Genomic DNA, 22276 nt, shown 5'->3' with positions numbered 1-22276 from the left:
GTTTCCTGATTGCCATTTTAATGTTCCAGTGCCTATCACTGCATATAGGTCCTTGAGAGCTGCTTTCTGAATGAATGCTTGAATGAACAAATGAACAAATGGCCCATTCTATTAATGATGACTTGGGTTTCCAAACTAATGGGTATAGAGATGACTTAGGATGACTTTTTCTCAACATTTGGTACTCTTTGAGTAGTTTGCATCATATAGATCTTTGAATCAATGTCATTTGAAGCCTGAACTATAAATTAGAGCAACACTATTGCCATGAAGCAGCTTTATTTTTCTCTGAATACTGAGAATAACAATTCTTATTTGATTATCCTATTAAAATTAACACAAAACCTAACACAAACTCATTATTCCTGTCAAGTTTTTAATCATTACCTGACAAAAGAAGAAGCTGAAATCATCCAAAAATATAATTTCTGTCCTCCTTTTGAAAGAATAATATATTCAAGTTTTGTCTCATTGTAATTTCAGTTCTGTTTTTAGTTAGCCTTTTATAAAAGAATGTAAAATCTTCTTTCCAATCTCACCTTTGTAAAGAATGTAAATAAAAAGTGTTCAGTGTTTTGGAACAGTTTTAATATATTTCTCCTTTAAATAAGGATCATAAGTACTCAAAAATGTCATAGCCATTTAATCAAAGGGTGCATATTTTAGTGACTACAATGAAAGGGAAGCTATTGAACAAATGGTATCTGAGGGTGGTTATTCTAATTAGAATTGTTGCATAAGAAAAGCAAAAGCAATTCCCCATATGAAGAAGGCAAAGCTGATTTAATCCGATCTTATTAAGGACAGGTCTATTGTAAATGAGATTTTAATCAATCATTTTACCACAAACCAGAAGTTACTTTTACATTTGTTTCCCACCTAGAGGCTGCAACATTTCTATCATTCTCATCTCATGTAGTTATCAATCACTTTAACACTGATATATTTTACAAATTAAATTTAAATCATATGTAATTACATATATGAAATTCAATTTTGTATTATAATTATGTTATAAAATTGGACATAGGTCCATTTCTATGTGGGCAAAATCATAAGAAAATTGATCAAGGCACTTTTTAAATAGGAAAGGGTTCATAGGATATCTGGCTGTGAAAAATTTTGAATAGATTCTATCTGCTAGGAGTAGTGCCCATTACAAGAACATTGATGTCTTGATAAAACTAGATTGTGCCTGGAGAAGTAGCAATGTATGACTATAACTTGATTTTTAATTGCATATCTGTCAAAGCATATTTTATATCATATCTTTAGTAAAGAAAAGACTGTATATTTGCTATGTTAATTATTTAAAAACTATTTTAACTGGATATTATTTTAGGATATCATTAATATAATTAGAGAACATGCTCAAGCAATATTATTTAGTGTTTCTTGACTATAGAAAACCACATACTTCTCTGCAAATGTAATTCTTGGCAAAGATTTGTCTCCATTCTGGACATTTGAAATTTCTTTCCCAGTTTAGAATAATAGTGTCCCAGCTTACACCGAAAATGCTGCTTTAATATTCTTTGTTTGAGTGTTTAGTGAAGTGGGAGTACAAAGGAAATTCACCCAACTCTCCACTGGGAATGAATTCCCCATCATTTTTATTGTGAGTTCCTGTAGTATTAAAGCAATGTAAATGTGTAGCAATTACTGAACCTGTGGTATAACAATTTTCCCCACACAAATATAATGTTATATTTCTTTAAAGAAGATTTTAAAAATATCTCACAAAGAGAAAGCCTGCCAAGGTAATCTTCAGCAAATCCTTGTTTGATGTGCAGCAGTGGATGGGAAAGTAGGACCAGGTGGCCTGCTGGGATATTCTGTCCAGCATTGAGCTTCTCCTCAAAGAATCTTTGTCAAAGGCAAGTTCCTCTGTTCTTAGAACATCAGTAAAGTTACCTCATGGTTCTCAGGAGGCCACCTGCTGTGGAAAAGAAAGAATGTGAAGCCCACCTACAAGGGTGAGGCTGTGACTTCTTGCAGTCAACGTTTGGTACTCTTTGAGTAGTTTGTATCATATAGATCTTCGAATCAATGTCATTTGAAGCCTAAACTATAAATTAGAGCAACACTATTGCCATGAAGCAGCTTTATTTTTCTCTGAATACTGGGAATAACAATTCTTATTTGATTATCCTATTAAAATTAACACAAAACCTAACACAAACTCATTATTCCTGTCAAGTTTTTAATCATTACCTGAAAAAGAAGAAGTTGAAATTATCCAAAGATGATTTGATTTTTTAAGACAGCTCAGTTTGCTATCCCCTTCAAAGTCTCACATTCCCAGTGAGTAAATGATTCTGTGTTCTCGCAACACTTTGTACATATCTGGATGAAGAGCCTTGGATTCTCTTCTACTCCTGTAGTGTCCAGGGAGTCCTATATTTCTAAAATTAAAACTTGAAAGGACTTCTTATTTAACTCCAATTTCAAGTGTACCTTTTAACTGGCAGTGGAAAGGCGGTGCAACTCATTGCTGAATGGCAATTGTCTCAGGTCTCATGATGGAAAAAAGGCAGTCCTTTTGTAGGCTCTGAAGCACTTAACTTTTGCCCTCCATTAAGCTGTTCTTACTCATGGAGTAACTTCACTAAGTCACCTTATGCCTGAATTGTGGACTAACATTTTTCTGACATGGAGGAAGTGTGCTGGATCCACAGAAATCTAACTTATTCTGCCACCCATCTCAACTTACCTTAGTCCATTTCCACACCCATACAACATCAATATTAATAAGTATGTAGATGCTAAATTTACTCCATACTCTTGGATTTGCTGTGACAAACTTATGTAGTTTTAAGAAATGATATGTAAGTTTCATTTAAATATATTACTTTAAACTTCCTCAATTATCAGAATCACATTTTAGCAAGTTGATTGTAAGACACTGTGCCAAACGGTTATATAAGCTTCTAAAGAAAAACTAGTGATCTATTTCCTGAATCTTCATCCCTTATTCTTTAAAAAAGTATTCCGTTTTCAGTGCTTAATTTTGACCATTTATCACCCCACTCTTAGACTATCAAAATAGCTTTTCAATTGATTTTCTTATTCCAGATTCTTCTCTACAGCTTCAAACCATCCTGCACAATGTTGTCAGGTTAATTTTCCTAAGATCTAGCTACTTGTATGCTGAAAATCATTCAGTAATTCTCACTCTTCAGCAGTAAAACCTTATACACTTATTAAAAGGTAAAATTTATTATGACAGTCCCCTACTTAGCAACCTTTTTGGCTCCCCATTGCCCTTAGAATAAAGTCCAAATGCCTCAAAACATGGCCATCTAGCTCTCTCTGACCAATCCCTGACTACTATTTTAACTGTGTGTGTCTCTGTTCTTCTCACACACTCCAGGTGCCAGAGCCAATTCATGGTAACTTGGGGACTTGTATCATTCTCAAAAGCCAAGGTATTTGACTGCAGAGAGAACTATTCATAACCTGTTTCTCTGCATCCTGACTCCACGAACAGCCTAGTCCAAGTCACCATTATTTTTTATCTTAACTGCATGCCTTCTACTTGGTGTACCCACATCCACTCCTACCTTACTTCTGATTTTCTTTCGGTCCTATGCATTTGTCATGCTTGTTCCTACCATGGAGACTTTGTACTTATTGATCACTCTGTCTCAAGGGCTGCTTCTTCCCTTTCATGCCTACTTACCTCATTTTCATCCTTTATATTTCAAGGATGAATTATATTCATCCTTTATATTTCATTTAGGCCTTCCTCAGGAAGGTCTTCCTTGAGCTCTCTGACTACATCGAATGCCCTTCCTGTATTCTCTTTCAGCTTTGTATGCATCTTCTTCATGGCACTGTTTCACAGTAACACCTTTTACATGTGTTTTTCTGACTGTTTGGATAGTATCTGTCTCCTCCATGAGACTGTAAACTTCGTTAGAGGAAGCACTAGATCTATTTTTTTAAACTACTTTATTTCTGGGGTCCTGTGTCAAAAATAGGCATGCTTAATAAATATTTTTAGAGTGAATTTGAATAACAGATCAAAGTCATCTCTTAAGCTTATTTCCAAGTAATACATTTTGATCCAGATTTATGACTTCTCTTTCCCCCCTAATGTGCATCAGAGTAAGAGATTTTATTAATGTTCAACTTTTTCAGAATATTGCATTCTTTGTATTTCCTGAGACACCCTGCAGTTAGGTCAGATTTTCTCATGTCCTACTGTCTTAGCCTTTCTAGAGACATGATGGGTTTCTTGCTTGCTCACTTGCTGTGTTGTTGTTTTTTTTTTCCTCTCTCTGAGATTTCAAGTTACCAAACTTTCACAATAAAGTATCCTATCAGTGTTTTCAAAAGGTTATAAGCAAGGAAAATATGGGTGTTGTTAAACAAACAGATAGAATTAGAAGGAAAAATGTGATAAATAGGTAAGTGAAAAACTTAATTTTATTCCATTTTAATATTGAGCCTCTATAATCTTAAATGTTATTTTAGGCCCCAAATTATATTTAGGCTCTGGGTCCATTCCAGGCAGTTTTCTCAGCCTGGCATTCTCTACTCTGTCCCCTACCCCATCCTTCCTTTGCCACACATCCTTTAGATCTAAGTAAAAATAGCGTGTTCTAAGGATTATTTTCTCTGGTTTATCAGCTCTGTGAATGGAGCCATTTAATTTTTTTGTTGCTGTATTCCCAAGTACAATGCCTGGTATATAAAAACTGTGTAACTCATATTTCTTGAATGGATAGATTAATTAAATGAATATCCTTTGCCATCTGGGTATAACCTTTTAACTCACACTGCCTCTGACACAGATTTTACACTCCATTTCTGTGGTGTTGCTTCTGCCATCTGTAGACTTACCATGACATCCCAATTTCCTAAAATAGCACTATGTATCTATGTTTTGTTTTGGTTTTGTTATAGACTTCCTTCCATCCTCATTCATCATGGCCTATCTACCTCTAAGCTATCTGCTTTCCTGTACCTTTATATTTCCCTAGCTAGAAAAAATCCCTTTCTCCTCTAAGCTTTCAAAGCCATTAGCTGGTCACATGTCTAAGGCAATGACACCTTGTATTACAGGCATTAATGAAGGGCTCATATATCTCTAACTTGATTGCAAACTCTTTAAGAGAACAGGCTATTTTTACCCATCTCTCACCCATAATTTCCAACATAGTACCTTGCAGATAATACTCATGTACTCAGTCAATATTTGTTAAAATAATTGAATAATAGCCACTCTAGTTAACCAAAGGTTTTCCTATTCATATTGCTTAGTTTACTTAATCTAAGTGTTTAAGCCTCCTGTGCGAAAGATATTACTTTATCATAGTCTTATTTAAGCAGTTTGTTTTATAGCAATTTTTTTGTTATTTGATTTTAGGAACTCCCTTTATATTTAGCAGACTAAGAATTTTTACATGAATACAAATAGCCCGAAAACCTGGTCAAATCTTTTGAATGATGGACTAAGAACAGACCCATTTTCCCCGGTTTACAGAGAAAGTACTAAATGGAAGAGTTGATTCTACAGTGTGCATTATTGGACCTTATTCAAGAATTACTAGATTTAAATTGGGCATAGTAAGCAATTTAAAAAGTCAGTATGGCCCCAAGTCTATTCAGTTTCCAACTAGCATATAGCAAAGCATATTTGACAGTGACCTACATATAGTCAGGAAATTAAGGAGCTTAGTAAAACTTCTGCTAAAAACATTTTTTGAGAAATTCTTAGCTAAAAATCCCCAAGGGATTCTTGAAGAAATCAGAAATGATAGTTCAGACATGAAGTGCATCCATCTTTTTTTTTTTCCCAAGAAGCGAATATTCTAAGTGAATGCTTACTTACAAGCAGCACAGAGTTTAGAAAATTAGGAAGAGTTTTACAAGCAGCACACACTTAGGTCCTCAGGGTTGTCTTATTCTACTTGTGGTGCTGTAACAGAGTATCACAGATTGGGTAATTTATAATGGACAAAAATTTATTTCTTATAGCTTTGGATGCAGGGAAGTCCAAGATTAAGGCACTGGCATCTGGGGAGGCCTTCTTGCTGGATCCTCACCTGACAGAAGGATAAAGGGACAAACCCATTCCCAGACTCTTTATATGGTGACATTAATCCCTTCCATTTTTCTGCCCTCATGACCTAAACATCTCTCATTAGAACCGACATCCTGGCATTATTGCATTGGGGATTAAGTTTCCAACACATGAATTTTGAGGGGCACATTCAGAGCATAGTAAGGGTTATTATGGAAAGACCCCAAAGGGACAGAGTATGCAAACTACTCTTAATGATTATACCAGAAAGAGTATAAGATGTTTTTGCATTTGCCTAGAAGTCATTTGCAAATGCATTTGGGGGTCTGGGACAATAAGTAAGGAGGTCTTAGGGATTAGATTTCTCATTGCTGTGGAACTGAGTATTTTTCAATGACAAAGTTCCTCTCCTTATGTTAGGGGAGAAGTTACAGAATGTGAGGTCACCTAGGATAAGGAAAAGGGGTGTTTTCATGATCTTAATCCAACCCTAGTCTCTGTGAAATTGCATTTCCTGGTTAGTAAGTGAATGCCTGTTTCTAGCTTGGAGTTGCCTTGAGAGGGGTAGGAAGCAAGCTGGACTTGTCCTGCACAGGATTGATTTTAAGGACTATCTCACTATCACAGTCTGGTCTCCCCTCTTCTTGGCTTACTGGTTGACTTCCAGAGGCTTATCTCTAGGGAAAATTTCTCTCATACCCAGTATCAAACCCCCTACCAATATTGATCTTGCCTTTATCACATAACTTACAAGGTTCTTACTCTACATACCTGTGGAATCACAGCAGTGGCAGCATTTCTGGAGTTACATGAGAGATTTTGTCGGTAGAGAAAGAGTTCTTGGGTTTGGAACAAATAAACAATGAATGGGGCCAGTGTGGTGCTTCACATCTGTAATGCCAGCACTTTAGAAGAAAGGCAGGAGGATTGCCTGAAGCCAGGGTCAAAGCCAAAAATTAGCTGGGTGTGTTGGTGTGCGCCTGTAGTCCTAGCTACTTGGAAGTCTGAGGGAGGATTTCAGTGAGCTAAGATTCTATGATCACACCACTGCACTCTAGCCTGGGCATCAAAGCCAGACCTTGTCTGTAATAAACAAGCAACAAAAACCAAACAATAAATGGGACACACTCAAGGATTCCTGAGACTGACCATGGTTTGTGTCGAACTACTTTCAGAAGTCCCAAGGGAAATATGGGCATGGTTGTAACTGATGGGAAATTCTAGGACCTAGTTTATTTTTCCTTCAACCTCAGATTACACACTGAAGAAGAGCACAAAGTGGATTGTAGTAATGCAATCTAACATCAATAGTCATTCCTCAGTTAAAAAAATCCCAATAACCAAATGAAAATGTGTCCTAAGTATATTGTAGTCGTTAAGAGCTCAGACTTGTGTGCCAAGATTTATACATGTATTCAACCATGTATCTCTTCTCCCTGTATCTCCAACCTCAATGTTCATTTACTGTGCAGCAAAAGCTAAGAGCTAAGAAAATTCAGCATGTTATTTAATCTATTTTTATGTGTTGGTCGCCTCATTAGTGGGTGAAGAAAATGATAGCAGCTACCCTGCAGAGCTTATATGAGGGCTGCAAAGCAAGAATACTCAATACGTGTTACTTATTACTATTTTAAGAACATTCTTTTCAATGTGATACAATTCAATAAAATAAAATAAACTAAAATGTAGGGTGTACAGTTTCATATTGGAACAGCTTCAAGTTTTGATACTTAGATGAGAAAGCTTGAAGCAGTGGAAAGAATTCCACTTTGGGAATTAGATGACCTGCATTCCCTGGGCAAGTTTCTCAATGCCTATAGGTCTATGGTTCTTCAGCTGTACACTGAGACTTGCAGGTTAGATCAGTGACCACAAAAGGTGAGTGTCTACCATACTGGCAATGGAGGTGATTTAAGCCTATTTGAACCAGAGATCAAATTGCACTGAACTACAAAATGTGTGTTTTTCTGTTCAGTTTTCTTTCAATACTTCTGTTTAAATTAAATCAAAGAGAAAGGTTGAGTTTAGTACTAGTCATCACCCCCTGCCAACTTTAGTTAAACTCTCTTTTTAAGAGAATAAACCAGAGCAAGTAGCCAATATCTAAGCAGACTTAAATAATTTATTTGTTTTCATTGTGCTTATTTTTGTGGTTACTTTCTATTTATGGGAAGTAATATTGGGTAGTTATTTATAGTTTCCATTTATAATATTTATATAAAGAAGTAAACCTATTGAAAGAGAATTATTAGATCTAGGGAATATGTACATTTTGAAAAAATTGTGAAGCTGGCTGAAGAGTGAGACATTTGGGAAACATTCTACTATTCAACATTGGATTATTTCAAGTTTGTGGTTTCAAAGGTGAAATAATGGCACACCAGATTTATTTATAAAAGCTAATAAATTTTACACTATGTAAATGAGAAAAAATAGCAAATTCACAATTATAAAATAAATAGTCAATGCATATTTTTTTAAAGAGTGGGAATTTTTGAGAAAGGATTAAGAAAGAAGTCCTTAGGTTAGGACTAGGAATTACCTTCAGATAGATTTTGGGTCATATTAGGCATGGGATGAGATTAGAGAAAAGGGAGAAGGAGCTTAATCAAACCATATTATTCAGGTAGGAATACTTCAAAAAAATTCATTTCCTTTTCTGAAAAAGTTCCATTTATAAAGAGGATTAATACCAAGTGTTGTGGTAAATACTAAGAAGACAACTGGACATTAGAGAAGATATGATAGTATGGAAATCAGTTCCATGGAATGAAAGAAAGAAAGTATACCAGCATACCTCATTATATTGCACTTTTGTTATTGTGTTTCACTTTATTGTACATTTTAGATAGTGCATTTTTGAATAAATTGAAGGTTTGTAGCAACTCTGCTTTAAGCAACTCTATAAGCACCATTTTCCCAAAAGCTTGTGCTCACTTCATTTTTGTTGGTTCACATTTTGGTGATTTTTGCAATATTTTAAGTTTTAAACATTATTATTGTGTCTGTTATGTTGATCTGTGATTAGTGATCTTTGATGTTACTACTGTAACTATTTTGAGGCATCATGAACCTTAAAAGATGGCAAATGCAATTGATAAATGTTCAGTATATTCTGACTGCTCCAATGACCAGCTGTTTCCCATCTCTCTACTTCTTCAGGGGCCTCCCTATTCCCTGAGACAAAATAAAATTGAAATTAAGTCAATAACAAGTCTACAATACCTACAATAGTCTCAAAGTATTCAAGTGAAAGGAAGAGTCATATGTCTCTCACTTTAAATCAAAAGCTAGAAATAATTAAGCATTGTGAGGGAGGCATGTCAGTTGGTGAGATAGGCCAAAAATTAGGCCTCTTGCATCAAATAGTTAGCCAAATTGTAAATAAAAAGGAAAAATTTTTGAAGGAAATTAAAAGTGCTACTCCAGTAAACACACAAATAATAATAAAGAAAAACAGCATTATTACTGATATGGAGAAAGTTTTAGTCATCTGAATAGAAATATCCAACAAATCCCAACACTCCTTTGAAATCAAAGCTTCATCCAGAGCAAGATCCTAACTCTCTTTAATTCTGTGAAGACTAAAAGAAGTGTGGAAGCTGCAGAAGAAAAGTTTGAAGGTAATAGGAGGTTGGTTCATGAAGTTTAAGGAAAGAAGCCATCTCCATGACATAAAAGTGCAAGATGAAGCAGCAAGTGCTGATGGAGAAGCTACAATAAATTATCCAGAAGATCAAGAGAAAATTATGGATGAAGGTGGCCACATTAAACATCACATTTTAAATGAAGACTAAATAGCCAGTTATTGGATAATAATGCTATTTAGGACTTTCATGTCTAGAAAGGAGAAGTCAATATTTGGCTTCAAGTCTTCAAAGGACAGGCCAACTCTCTTGTGAGGGGCTAATGCAGTTGGTGACTTTAAGTTGAAGCCAATGCTCATTTACCATTCCAAAAATTCTAGGGCCCTTAAGAAATTTGCTACTCTGTCTGTACTCTATAAATGGAACAACAAAGCCTGGCTGACAGCACATCTATTTACAGCATGGTTTACTGAATACATTTAAGCCTACTGTTGAGAACTCGTGCTCAGAAGAAAAGACGTCTTTTGAACTATTACTGCACGTTGACAATGTACATAGTCTAAGAGCTCTGATGAAGATGTATAAGACTAATTGTTTTTTTGTGCCTGCTAACACAACATCCATTCTGCAGCCCATGGATCAAGGAGTAAGTTTGATTTTCAAGTATTATTATTTAAGAAATGTGCTTCATAAAGTTACAGCTGCAAAAGATAGTGATATCTCTGATGAATCTGTGCAAAGTAAATTGAAAACCTTTTCTGAAAGATTCATCATTCCAGATGCCATTATGAACATTCATGATTCACTGGAGGAGATCAAAATATCAACATTAACAGAAGTTTGGAAGAAGATTATTGCAACCCTCATGAATGACTGAGGGATTCAATACATTAATGGCAAAAATAACTGCAGGTGGGGTGGAAATATCAAACTAAAGTAGGATTAAAAGTGGAACCTAAAGAGGTTATTTAATTGCTGTAATCTTATGACAAAACTTGAACTGATGAGTTGCTTCTTATAGATGAGCAAAAAAGTGCTTTCTTGAGATGGAATCTATTCGTTTTGAAGATGCTGTGAGCATTGTTGAAATGACGACAGAAGATTTAGCATATTCCATAAACTTAGTTGATAAAACAGCCATAGATTTTGAGAGGATTGACTCCAATTTTAGAAGTTCTACTGTGGGTAAAATACTATCAAACAACATCACGTGCTACAAAGAAACCTTTTATGAGAGGAGGTCAACTTCATTGTTTCTTATTTTAGGAAACTGCCACCACCACCCCAAACTTCAACAATCACTACCCTGATCAGCAGTCACTAATATCAAGGTAAGACCCTATATCAGTCAAAAGATGATCACTTGCTGAAGGCTTAGATGATTGTTAGCATTTTTTAGCAATAAAGTATTTAAAATTAAGGTATGTAATTTTTTCAGACATTACTATTACACACTTAATATACTACAGTATAGTGCAAATATAGCTTTTATATGTACTTCTAATGCAAATTTTTTTGTGACAGGCTTTATTGCAATATTCTCTTATTGAAGTAGTCTGAAACTGAGTTATGGTTGAGGTATGCCTGACTATGTCTGTATGTATGTACATATACATGTATCTATAATATACATATTTCTTGTATATATAATTATTTCTTTATGCCATTTTATCCTTATACTTGAATGTCTTGCAGAAGGGTAGGCATCAATAATAATCGGTAGCACAATATTGATATTTGATACATCTTAGCTGGCATAGTTTACAGTTTTCCAAAGAAGAACAATTCTAATACAGCATTGTAACAATTGATATGACAGTTACACAATTCCTCCCACTTATTTTATTCCCACTTTTCCAAGTAAGTGTCTAGACAAAAATTACAACACTTTCTAAGCTTTTGTCTGTTAATATTCAGATATGTCTTGGATGTTAGAATAAAAAAAACTCAGTGCATGCTACTGCTTCCTGTTCAGAAAGGCAACATGTCAATTTAATAACCATTCCACTATTACCAGGGTATCTTTCAAAAACATCTAATTTGAAATTGGCTAACCAAAGTTGTTTACTTCAGTGTTAATTTTTTACTTTTGAATTGATTTTCTAAGATGAAGATAATTAGAATTAATTATATAACAGGAGGTATACTGAGAGTTACAGCAGTGGTGACGGTAGTGGCCTTCAACAGCAAATGGGGATGGTTCTTTTGCTTACCACCTTTATGATCTTAAGCAAGTCACTTAATGCATCTAAACATCAATTTCCTTAGCAGTAAAATGAAAATAATGACACCTAATGCTTTGATGATTAAATATAAATCACTCAGTGTAGTTACTTACACAGAATAAATGCTTAACTAACAGTAGCCATGATAATAATCATAGCCAAGACTGACATAGAATAAGTAGTCATAATACTTTTATTTTTTTCTCAAGAGTTTCTCCATGTTAATGGTAATTAATTTTTTAAAATAATTTTCTGTACAGCCTTTCATTTATATAGCAAATGCTTCATCTTAGACAGGTGACAGGTTTCTAGGGAAACCATTGCCTTCTATAATGGCTTTGACAAAAGTATGAGTGACAGAATAAATATTAAAAGTAATAGTTTAGTGTTAAATATTTTAAATGATAGCTTTAATATATTACATTGCATTTCTGGAAAGAGTTGAGTAAAATTTTTTTCATATATCACAGTTTTTGCTTTCCAGTGAGATGAAGTTTTGCTAGTCAATCTTTTCCTGTTTCTAAATGTGAACAATGTAATGACTCATGGGGAATAGCATAAAGGTTGATAATACTGTTTAAACAAAACTTTTCTGGAAGTGAAAAATACTTAAAAGACATTCAAAGTGACTATGTAAAATTATGAATCAGATAATATAATTTATTCTTTTTTTAAATTAAAAAAATAATCTGAGAAGTACTTCTTTAATGACAGAGTAAGGACTTCCAAAAACAAACTCTTCCATAAAAACAATAAGAATAATAGCAAAAGGTGTCAAAATGTTTATTAGGATGCTGGAAATTAACTAAAGTCTTGCAACAATATGAGAAACATTTATATAGGAAAAATGTCTGAATCTTTGTCAGATCAGTGAGCTTTGCGGCATTTTGACTTGCCTCCTTTGTATTCCCCTCTCCCTAGCTCTTTCGTAGCCTTAAAAACCATCAGACTCAGTATGAAGCAGATGTAAAAATCAGCAATCTAATAACCACTGTAGGGGTAGAAAAGATTTGGAGCTCCCCAAAAAGCCCCATCTCCAGAGAATGATTACTGTTTGATCTGTCTGGTAGCTCTTGGTAAAACCCATTTACAAAACATAGAAGTCTTGCCTTTATTTGACCTGATTCAGAGCTCAATCAGTGAGGAGATCCCATCCCCAAGTAATTTGTTAAAAACATTCAGCAGCAATTGTTTAACATTGCAGCCACTTGTGGCAGCAATACAAATTGGGGAAAACAAAAAGCTGCCAAAAAACGAAACATAAAAATTTAGGAATGAGGTGTATGTAGGGTACTTTGAAAAGTTCCAATATATTTCTAGGGATTTACGCAGTTATGTGCAGGAATGTGTCTATGTTCAGAGAAGACCTGAGAAGACCCAATCTCTCCCTTCTGATTGACCTTGAAGTTCTGTGCAATAGACAGGAAAGATCATTTCAAAGTGCTTAGTGACCGGAATATTAAAGGCATATCCGAACACACATACAGATCCCCTTGGCAAAGGGTGGGGGGCTTAAAGTTTCAAGACATTTAAGTAAACCTATGTCCAATCATTAACTGACAACTAAACTAGGAAGAAAATTCTATGTTTATACATGACAAAGAATAGAGAGTCTTACTAAAGTAATCTAGGAAGATCAATAAACAGATAAACAGCAACAACAACAAGCAGCAGCAACAACAAACCTTAAGGAATGAGGAAATCTGATTTCTGAACTTTCTACATTATATTATTCAAATGTTCAGTTTTCAACAAAAGTTATGAGATACATGTATAAACAGGAAAATGTGGCCCATAAACAGAAAAAAAAGTCAATAGAAACATCCCCTAAGAAATCCCAGATGTAGAACTTTCTAGACAGATTCTCCAAAGCAGCTATTATGAATATACTTAAAGAACAAAAGCAAACTATGTCTAGGAAAATCAAAGTATGAGAAAAGACTACATACTAAATAGGAAATAGTACTAAGGTGACAGAAATTATAAAAAAAAGAACCAAAATAGATAATCTGGAGTTAAAAATTATTGCACTTGAAATGAAATATTCACTAGAGGGACTCAACAGCAGATTTAAACTAGCTGAAGAAAAAAATCAGCTTGAAGACAGGTCTGAAAAACAAAGTAAATTAAGAATAAAAAACAAATGCAGAAAAATGAAGAACCATTCAGAGACCTATAAGATACCATCAAATGAAGCAATATGTGCCTTATGGTAATCTTAGCGGACAGAAGACAGCCAAAAGAATATGGGGAAAAAATGGCCAAAAACTTTGTAAATAAGATTAGTAATGTTAGCTTACATATCCAAGCAGCCCAACAAAATTCAAATAAGACAAACTTTAAGAGGGGCACATCTAGGCACATCTTAATCAAACTATTGAAAGACAAAGACAGAGAATCCTGAAGCAGTTAGAGAAAAATGACTTGTAACTTACAAGGTATACTTAGTAAGATAAATAGCTGACTTCTCATCAGAAACAATGGAAGTCAGAGGTATTGGATAACAAATACAAAGCTCTGAGAGAAAAAAGCTACCAACCAAGCATTCTATGTACAGCAAACTATGCATCAAAAATAAAAGAGAAATTACACAGTTCCAAAAAAGGAGAAAAATTAGGAATTTATTACTAGAGACGTGCTCTGCAAGAAATATTAAATAAAAGCATTCCTTCAGGCTGAAATGAAAGCACAATATTCTATAACTTGAATCTAGTTAAGGGAACTATATAGGTAAATATTAATATAAAAGACAGTAAAATTTTGTTTGTTTGTTTATGTGTTTGTTCTTTAGTATGTCACCAGAAAAATAGATAAATTATACTTCAGAAAAATTAAAAACTTTTTTTTTTTGGCAGAAAATGATGCTATTAAGAAAGTGAAAAGATGTCCCACAGAATGAGAGAAAATATTTGTAAATCATGTATCTAATAAGGGACCTGTTTCCAGCATATAAACTAAACTTAACTCTTTGATTATAAAAAGACACATAATCGAATTAACAGGTGGACAAATGATTTGAATAGACATTTCTCCAAAGAGGATGTACAAATAAGTGTTCAACAATTGCAAGAAAAGATGCTTAACTTCAAAACTTGAATGAAATTCAGAACTATAGCTGGAGTAGCACTCCATACATGCTAGAACAGCTAAAATGAAAACAGAAAATATGTATTTAAGACATTAACGAATAGGCGTATGGGCTCATTGCAGTTGGTTTTATGTACAACTCAAGTCCTTTACCCTGTTCTTATCCTCCTCAAATTCATCCCAAATTTATCCCCCAGTTTGTCAAACGAAATGGCTCTCAAGTAGTTTGGAAGTCAGTCACTTCACTCAGGCGTCTGTCCCCAGCCCCAAACCAGGTCTTACTTATAATGGTGGCTCAGAGCATACATTGTCTAGTGATATTAAGGATATTACATTTATTTAGTTTCTGATTAAGATTATATGTTCTTGTCCTTTCACTGCTCTAGGCCTGTAGCTTCTCAGAAACCTTAGTATAGGCAGAGACTAGCAATAGTTTTTCCATCTTCCCTTGGGCAAAGGCAGGGAGCACTGCCTCCAGTTGCTGACTTCAAGCAGTAAGCTTGATCATTACCCCTCATCTCACATAGAACTCCTATGTCTCCAGTTAGCCTGTTGTTTTGCAGCAGTGAACTCTTGACCACCACTTGCTGCTTCCATTTTCCAGCTCTCACAGACCTGTGACTTTGTCCCTTCAACTTTGTGTTTTTTTTCTGCTTCATAAAGATGTTTATTTTGATTCGGAGCTGGGCTACGTTCAGATTGCTCTTGAGATATTTTTGTCTATCATTGTCAAAGATTTGCAGCTAAGGCATTAATCAAAGTCAAACCTTATAACCAACGTTTTATCAGAGCCTCCCTTCCCCATTTAGCTCTCTTAATTGATGTATTTTTAGAAGCCATTTTCAGGAGTTGTATCAGCTTTGCCCACAAAAGGTGCTAGAATCTTGACTTTAATATAATTGTTTATTTATTAAAATATGAGAACAATTGTTTGGTTTGCAACTTTATATCAATAATAAAAAGATTAAATAAAAATGGCTAAACAAACAGTAGGGAATTAGCATTGTGTAATAGTTTACTAAGTGACATATTTATAGATATCATGAAATGTAATAATATGTAATATGGTTCTTATGTTAAATTCCCAAACATTTCCATTAAAGTACTGGTGAAATTCTTAGCCAGGGGTGCTTCATGAACTAGTTTCTCCTATTATGTTGAGAAATTTTTCTTTTATCACATTTTGGCTCTGACATACACTGAGTTTCTTTACTAATATATTCTTCCCTGCATACAAATGATCATTTCTTTGTTTCAAAGTCACAATCTTATGATTTTGATTGTGTACTCTGACATACTGCTGTACCTTCTAGGGAAACATGCACCCCAATCTGAGGAATGGTGATCTTAAGAAAAGATTTGAGGGGGAAAACCCTAGTCATTAATAACTCTTTAATATTTTAATAAACTTTAATATATAATTGGTTTATTTAATGAGTATGAGTCAATATGAAGCCAGATAAACATAATAATAATAATTTACTACTATTATTGTTATCTCAGTCCTGCTTTCTTAATCTTTAAGTCCATTACACAGAATTGTTCATCCCAGCTGCTAAATGAAATCTGGGGCAGAACAGCAAAAGAAACTATTATCAGAGTGAACAGGCAACCTACAGGATAGGAGAAATTTTTTGCAATCTACTCATCTGACAAAGGTCTAATATCCAGAATATACAAGGAACTTAAACATATTTATAAGAAAAAACAACCGTATCACAAAGTAGGCAAAGGATATGAACAAACACTTCTCAAAAGAAGACATTTATGCTGCCAACATACATCTCAAAAAAAGCTCAACATCACTGATCATCAGATAAATGCAAATCATAACCACAATGAGATACCATCTCACACCAGTAAGAATGGTGATTATTAAAAAGTCAGGAAACAATAGATGCTGGCAAGGTTGTGGAGAAATAGAAACACTTTTAAGCTGTTGGTGGGAATGTAAATTAGTTCAACCATTGTGGAAGACAGCATGGCAATTCCTCAAGGATCTAGAACCAAAAATGACCCAGCAATCCCATTACTGGGTATATACCCAAAGGAATATAAATCATTCTAATATAAAGACACATGCACACATATGTTTATTTCAGCACTATTTACAATAGCAAAGACATGGAACCAACCCAAATGCCCATCAATGATATAATAGATAAAGAAAATGTAGTACATATATACCATGGAATATTACACAGCCATAAAAAGGAATGAGATCATGTCTTTTGCAAGGACATGGATCAAACTGGAAGCCATCATCCTCAGCAAACTAACACAGGAAGAGAAAACCAAACAACACATGTTCTCACTCATAAGTGGGAGTTGAACACTGAGAACACATGGACACAAAGAGGGGAACAGCACACACCAGGGCCTGTTGTGGGGCTGAGCGGAGGGAACTTAGAGGATAGGTCAATACGTGCAGCAAACCAGCATGGCTCACGTATACCTATATAACAAACCTGCACATTCTGCTCATGTATCCTATTTTTTTTTTTTTTCTTAGAAGAAATAAAAAAAATCTTGGGCAGAGACAATGGATTTTCTAGTCATTTTCAGATATTAAAAAGTCCAGTCAATTTTATTACCAAAGCTTCAATAATTTTGAATTAAAACATTCTTTTTTTTTTTTTTGAGACGGAGTCTCGCTGTGTCGCCCAGGCTGGAGCGCAGTGGCACGATCTCGGCTCACTGCAAGCTCCGTCTCCTGGAATTAAAACATTCTTTAGTTTTGCTTTGACTCAGGCTTTAAAACTTGTATGGTAGGTGTGGAGGTTGGATCTTTTTTCTTGCTTTATCTCCAGTTCTCCTTCTAGATGCTGGTTCTAGTCTCATCCAGGGATAGGCCTACGGGTAAAGTTTAGAGATAATAATAATCAGATGTTTTTGCTCCCTGTATATAGCAGATTTCCAAATGCAGGTTTCTTTCCTGTGGAGCACTCCTGTGGCTTCTTCTGAGATTTTCCCCCATTCCCACTGCTGGTGGCTCTTCCTCTTGCAGTCTGCTGACAGACAACTCCTTCTCCAGTTAGCAGCTGCCTATAATTCTCCCCTTAGCCCTCCAACCACACCCCCCACCACTGCAGAATCGATGATCTTATCTGGGATAGTTTTCTATGACTCAGACTTGGCTATTTTTCACGGTCCTCCTTTGCTGATGGAACACAAACTTCTTGGCTTTCCAAATTTGGAAGCAAAGTCTGTTCCCAGTACACCTATCAAACATTACCATAGTCATCTTCTTACCTTTTATCTTTTTCTGGCATGTGTCAGAAACTGTCCTCAAACTCCAGGGAACATATGGCAAACTTTCTGAATGATTCTTTTAAATCTCCAATCACTTAGGAAGGAAAGACCTCCTTGGTCTTCTCACCTTTTTCTATTTGCTACACTTGGGGCAAGTGATGTGCTAAGAATTTCAAATAATGAATACAATTTTTCAAAATATCACTTTAATATAAAAGACATGCCATTTTTAGTTTTTAGAAGGCATTTCTTTGAAAATAACTTTTTAATAAAAAAGGTTTTATAGGTTTTCCGATACACTAAAACAAATTTTGGAATCAATAAATATCTCAAAAATTCTTTTCTTTTAGTTATTTCAATAACTGTTTTATATGATTTCTCTATTTAAACAACATGTTCAGCTATAAAACTCAATTTGACCAATAATTCATTTGACGATTTTTTAAAAAGTTTTTTTTTTTCTGATTTGAATTATCAACTAAAAATATACAAGCCAATTTGATACAGACCTAAATAGTGCATTGTTCATCTTATCCTCTTGTGATTTTTGTGATGTTTATATTTCTTCCAGATCTGGGTTGCCTTGTCTAGGCACATTCCCAATATCTTTCTCCAGATGGCTTTTGTCACTGTGTACCCCTCCTGTTGTTTTATTTTTTTGAGACAGAGTCTCACTCCATCACCTGGGTTAGAGTGCAGTGGTACAATTTCCAATCATTGTAGCCTCCATCTCCCAGGCTTAGGCCATCCTCTAACCTCAGTCTCTCAAGTGGCTGGGACTACAGACATGTGCCACCACACCTAGCTAATTTTTGTATGTTTTGTAGAGCTGCAGTTTTGCCATGTTGCCCAGGTTGGTCTCGAACTCCTGGGTTCGAAAAATCCACTTACTTTGGCCTCCCAAAGTGTTGGGATTATACGTGTGAGCCACCATGCCCAGCCTGCTCCTGTTGTTTTAACTGTAGAAGGCACATGGTGTCCTAGACACTGTGATGATTATAACCTGTCTGTTCTCTTTAAGACTATTCATAATATGTGTGTTTGCATGCCTCACATGTACACATTGCCATTTAACATTTTAAAAAATCCTTTTATCATTTCTGCTTTCTCACACATTTTATGTTATATATATTTAATAGAAATACTCCAGAGAATACTTCGGAGCTATAATTAAATCTGAATATTTGAAATTCTTCTACTAATTGGCAGTCTTGAGAGATGCAACTTGCTTTAAAACCTCCCAAACTATGCGGTTTATACAAATGACAGAATTGGGGTTATTTCATGTTTTTAATTGCATAACAGATTTTTTATTCTAAAATGATCACTTTAAGTAGCAGGAAATCTTCCTGAGGTATTACAAACATAATATAATTTATACATTTTTAAAGTTACTCGGCTTTAAAAAAAAAAACTCACATCTGTTGCATACAAGTAAGGCACATTCATAACTACCAAGAAGAATTATACAAATAAATGATGTTAAGAAATTAAAAGATGACTTTGGCCAAGTGAAAACCTGCCTAGTAGGTTAAGTTCTGATGCTCTTCCATTGCATTAAATGATTATTTCCTCTTTTGTAACAAGAGTAGGCCACCATTTCTATTTCAAAGAAAAAGATTCAGTTTTAGATAAAATATTGAATTTCTGGGTCTAGACTCACATTGTCATATTCTGTTGCTATTGAGTCAATTTTAAATACTAAGTAGCTAAAGGGGGTACTCCCTTTTCTTTGTGCTGCTTGCTATGAATGTTGTATTGTTTGTACTTTGAGGAGTTGGTTTTTTTTTTTTTTTTTTTTTTTTGGTTATTTTGTTTCTAAAAATACCTCTACAAAGCAGGTTAATCCACTTTTACTTCTACTACATGTAATACTGGCAGGGAAATTATTAATTTATAGGCAAGTAAATGTTTATTTCCTTTTCTCTACCTTTTTCTTTCTTAATAGTATAGTAAATCCAGACACATACCTGGAGAGAGATCTTAGTTGTATAATTATTCTGTTTCTTGGATATTTTTTTAACTTTCAAGCCCAACTGTCATAGGTTTAGCACAAAATCTGTGTACTGATTATTTCATATATTCCACCCTGAAGCTACTCAAAATATAGTAACCATGGAAATACACACACTCTGCACATCTCCCTTCCTTTTACTTTGTGTTATTTATTTATGTAGTTGTGCTAAATACAGTTAAACAAGTGCTTTCATTTGAATTTGACTGCTGGGAGTGCCAGAAATTCTTACATTATTATATATTTCAATTTGTCTTCTGGAATATTAAGATAGTTACTTTCCTTCCCCCGTTTTTTTAAATCATGGATGGTACAGGGTCAACACACTGATGGAGGTTCAATTGAATTTAATTTATTTGTCCTGCAAAATATGCTAATGTCCTTTCTGAGGGCAAGGGTTTGTATTTCAGAATGGAAGGAAGCAGGGCTAAGGCATATTTGAAAAGCACAAGAGACAAGCTGGAAAAAAGAGTGGGTATTTCTGGAGTAAGGGTACAAGAGAGAGCCTCTTGTTGTGGTCAGCAGCTCACCAGCCTTGTCTACTTCAAATGGCAGCACTGGGTTCACAGCCTCATTCTGAAATCAACCGCATCACGCCATTATGAGACAGGAGGTTGCTCTGCAGATATCTCCAGATCTTGTCATCTGGAAGATTTGCCCTGACTTTTCTCTACAATGATACTGTCCATAAAAATAATTCATTTCCACTACACCATTTAGATACATGCTGGAACTTTGAAGGCAATAAGGACCTTATAAGATAATCTGGATTTTTCTTTAAAAAACTAGTGCTTATATTGAACTATATTCATTTAAAAAATCTTTCTTAAGCTTAGTCTGTTTGTATGGTAGCAGCAATAGTTAACAATCATTTAAAGTATTTACTTCATGCCTGGAACTCTACTAGGTGCTTATCTCACTAAAGACTCACAGGATCTATTGCATAAATATTATCAACATTACATTAGATGAAGAAATTTAAGTTTCAAAAGGAGTAGTAACTTTCTCAGGGTCACATGGCTAGGAAGTAAAGGTGCAGGGATTGGAATGGAGAACTTTCTGTCTTCTGAGCCCATTTTCTTTTCACTGCTTCATAGTGCCCCACCCAGTGTTATCCTGAGTAGCCATGGTCCAGAAGAAAAGGAGAATATGACCTTTTTCTTTACAGAGTGTGTGATATGGCTGGGGAAGAAAAATATATTTTTCTGTAAAACAACTAGAGGTGAATTTAGTATGTTAACTATAAAACGAACCTGTACCACATAACCCCCAATGTGTTTTTGCTTCAAGGTATGATCTTGGTTCTACAGGTCCTGCATTTAAAGTGACAAAATAATTTCTGAAGAGAGGAATAAAACTTGTATTTTAATTCCTCTATGGGATATTTTTTTCTCAAATTTCCATTACATATTCTAAATCACATTTATGCTATTCTGGCCTAATTCCAAACTCTACCCTCTTTTCTTTTTCTAACCCAAGGGTGACTGATGGATTATGGCCACATACTGGGTGTATCAGCTTAAGTACAACAATTGAATACTAGGTCCACTACGTGCACCTCAACCCTCCTCCCCACCCACCCACTTGCTGAAGCAATGGAATCATAAGATGAGTGCATCATGGTCCTTGTCATGATTCAGCACTACTTGATTTCTAAGCCACTTAACTCTTAAGATCCTCTCTCCCTTGTCTACCATTTCCATAACCCCATATATTTCTTACTTATATAAACTTACTCTTTTCTTTTATTCCGCCATCAGTCCTCTCTGGACATCATTTCTGTCTCTCCCCAGCAAGGATCTTATCTTTTGTTTCTAATTTTTATGGTGCTCTTATTTGTGTTCTAGAATCTTTGAATTTCTGCAACTCCTGCCTTGCCCTCCTCAATCCTAGATGACTCTAGCAGATTATTTTTCTGCTTTCTTTCATGATGATTGAATCTGTTAAAAATTCTGAGTAAAGAACATCACAACTGGTTGCCAATTTATCTGTTAGTTTCTATATTAGTCCGTTTTCACACTGCTATAGAGACATACCCGAGACTGGGTAATTTATAAAGAAAGGAGGTTTAATTGACTCA

The sequence above is a fragment of the Rhinopithecus roxellana genome, chromosome 3, assembly GCF_007565055.1.
Source record: "Rhinopithecus roxellana isolate Shanxi Qingling chromosome 3, ASM756505v1, whole genome shotgun sequence".
In the NCBI taxonomy this organism is placed as follows: Eukaryota; Metazoa; Chordata; class Mammalia; order Primates; family Cercopithecidae; genus Rhinopithecus; species Rhinopithecus roxellana.
This window is presented reverse-complemented; position numbering follows the sequence as displayed.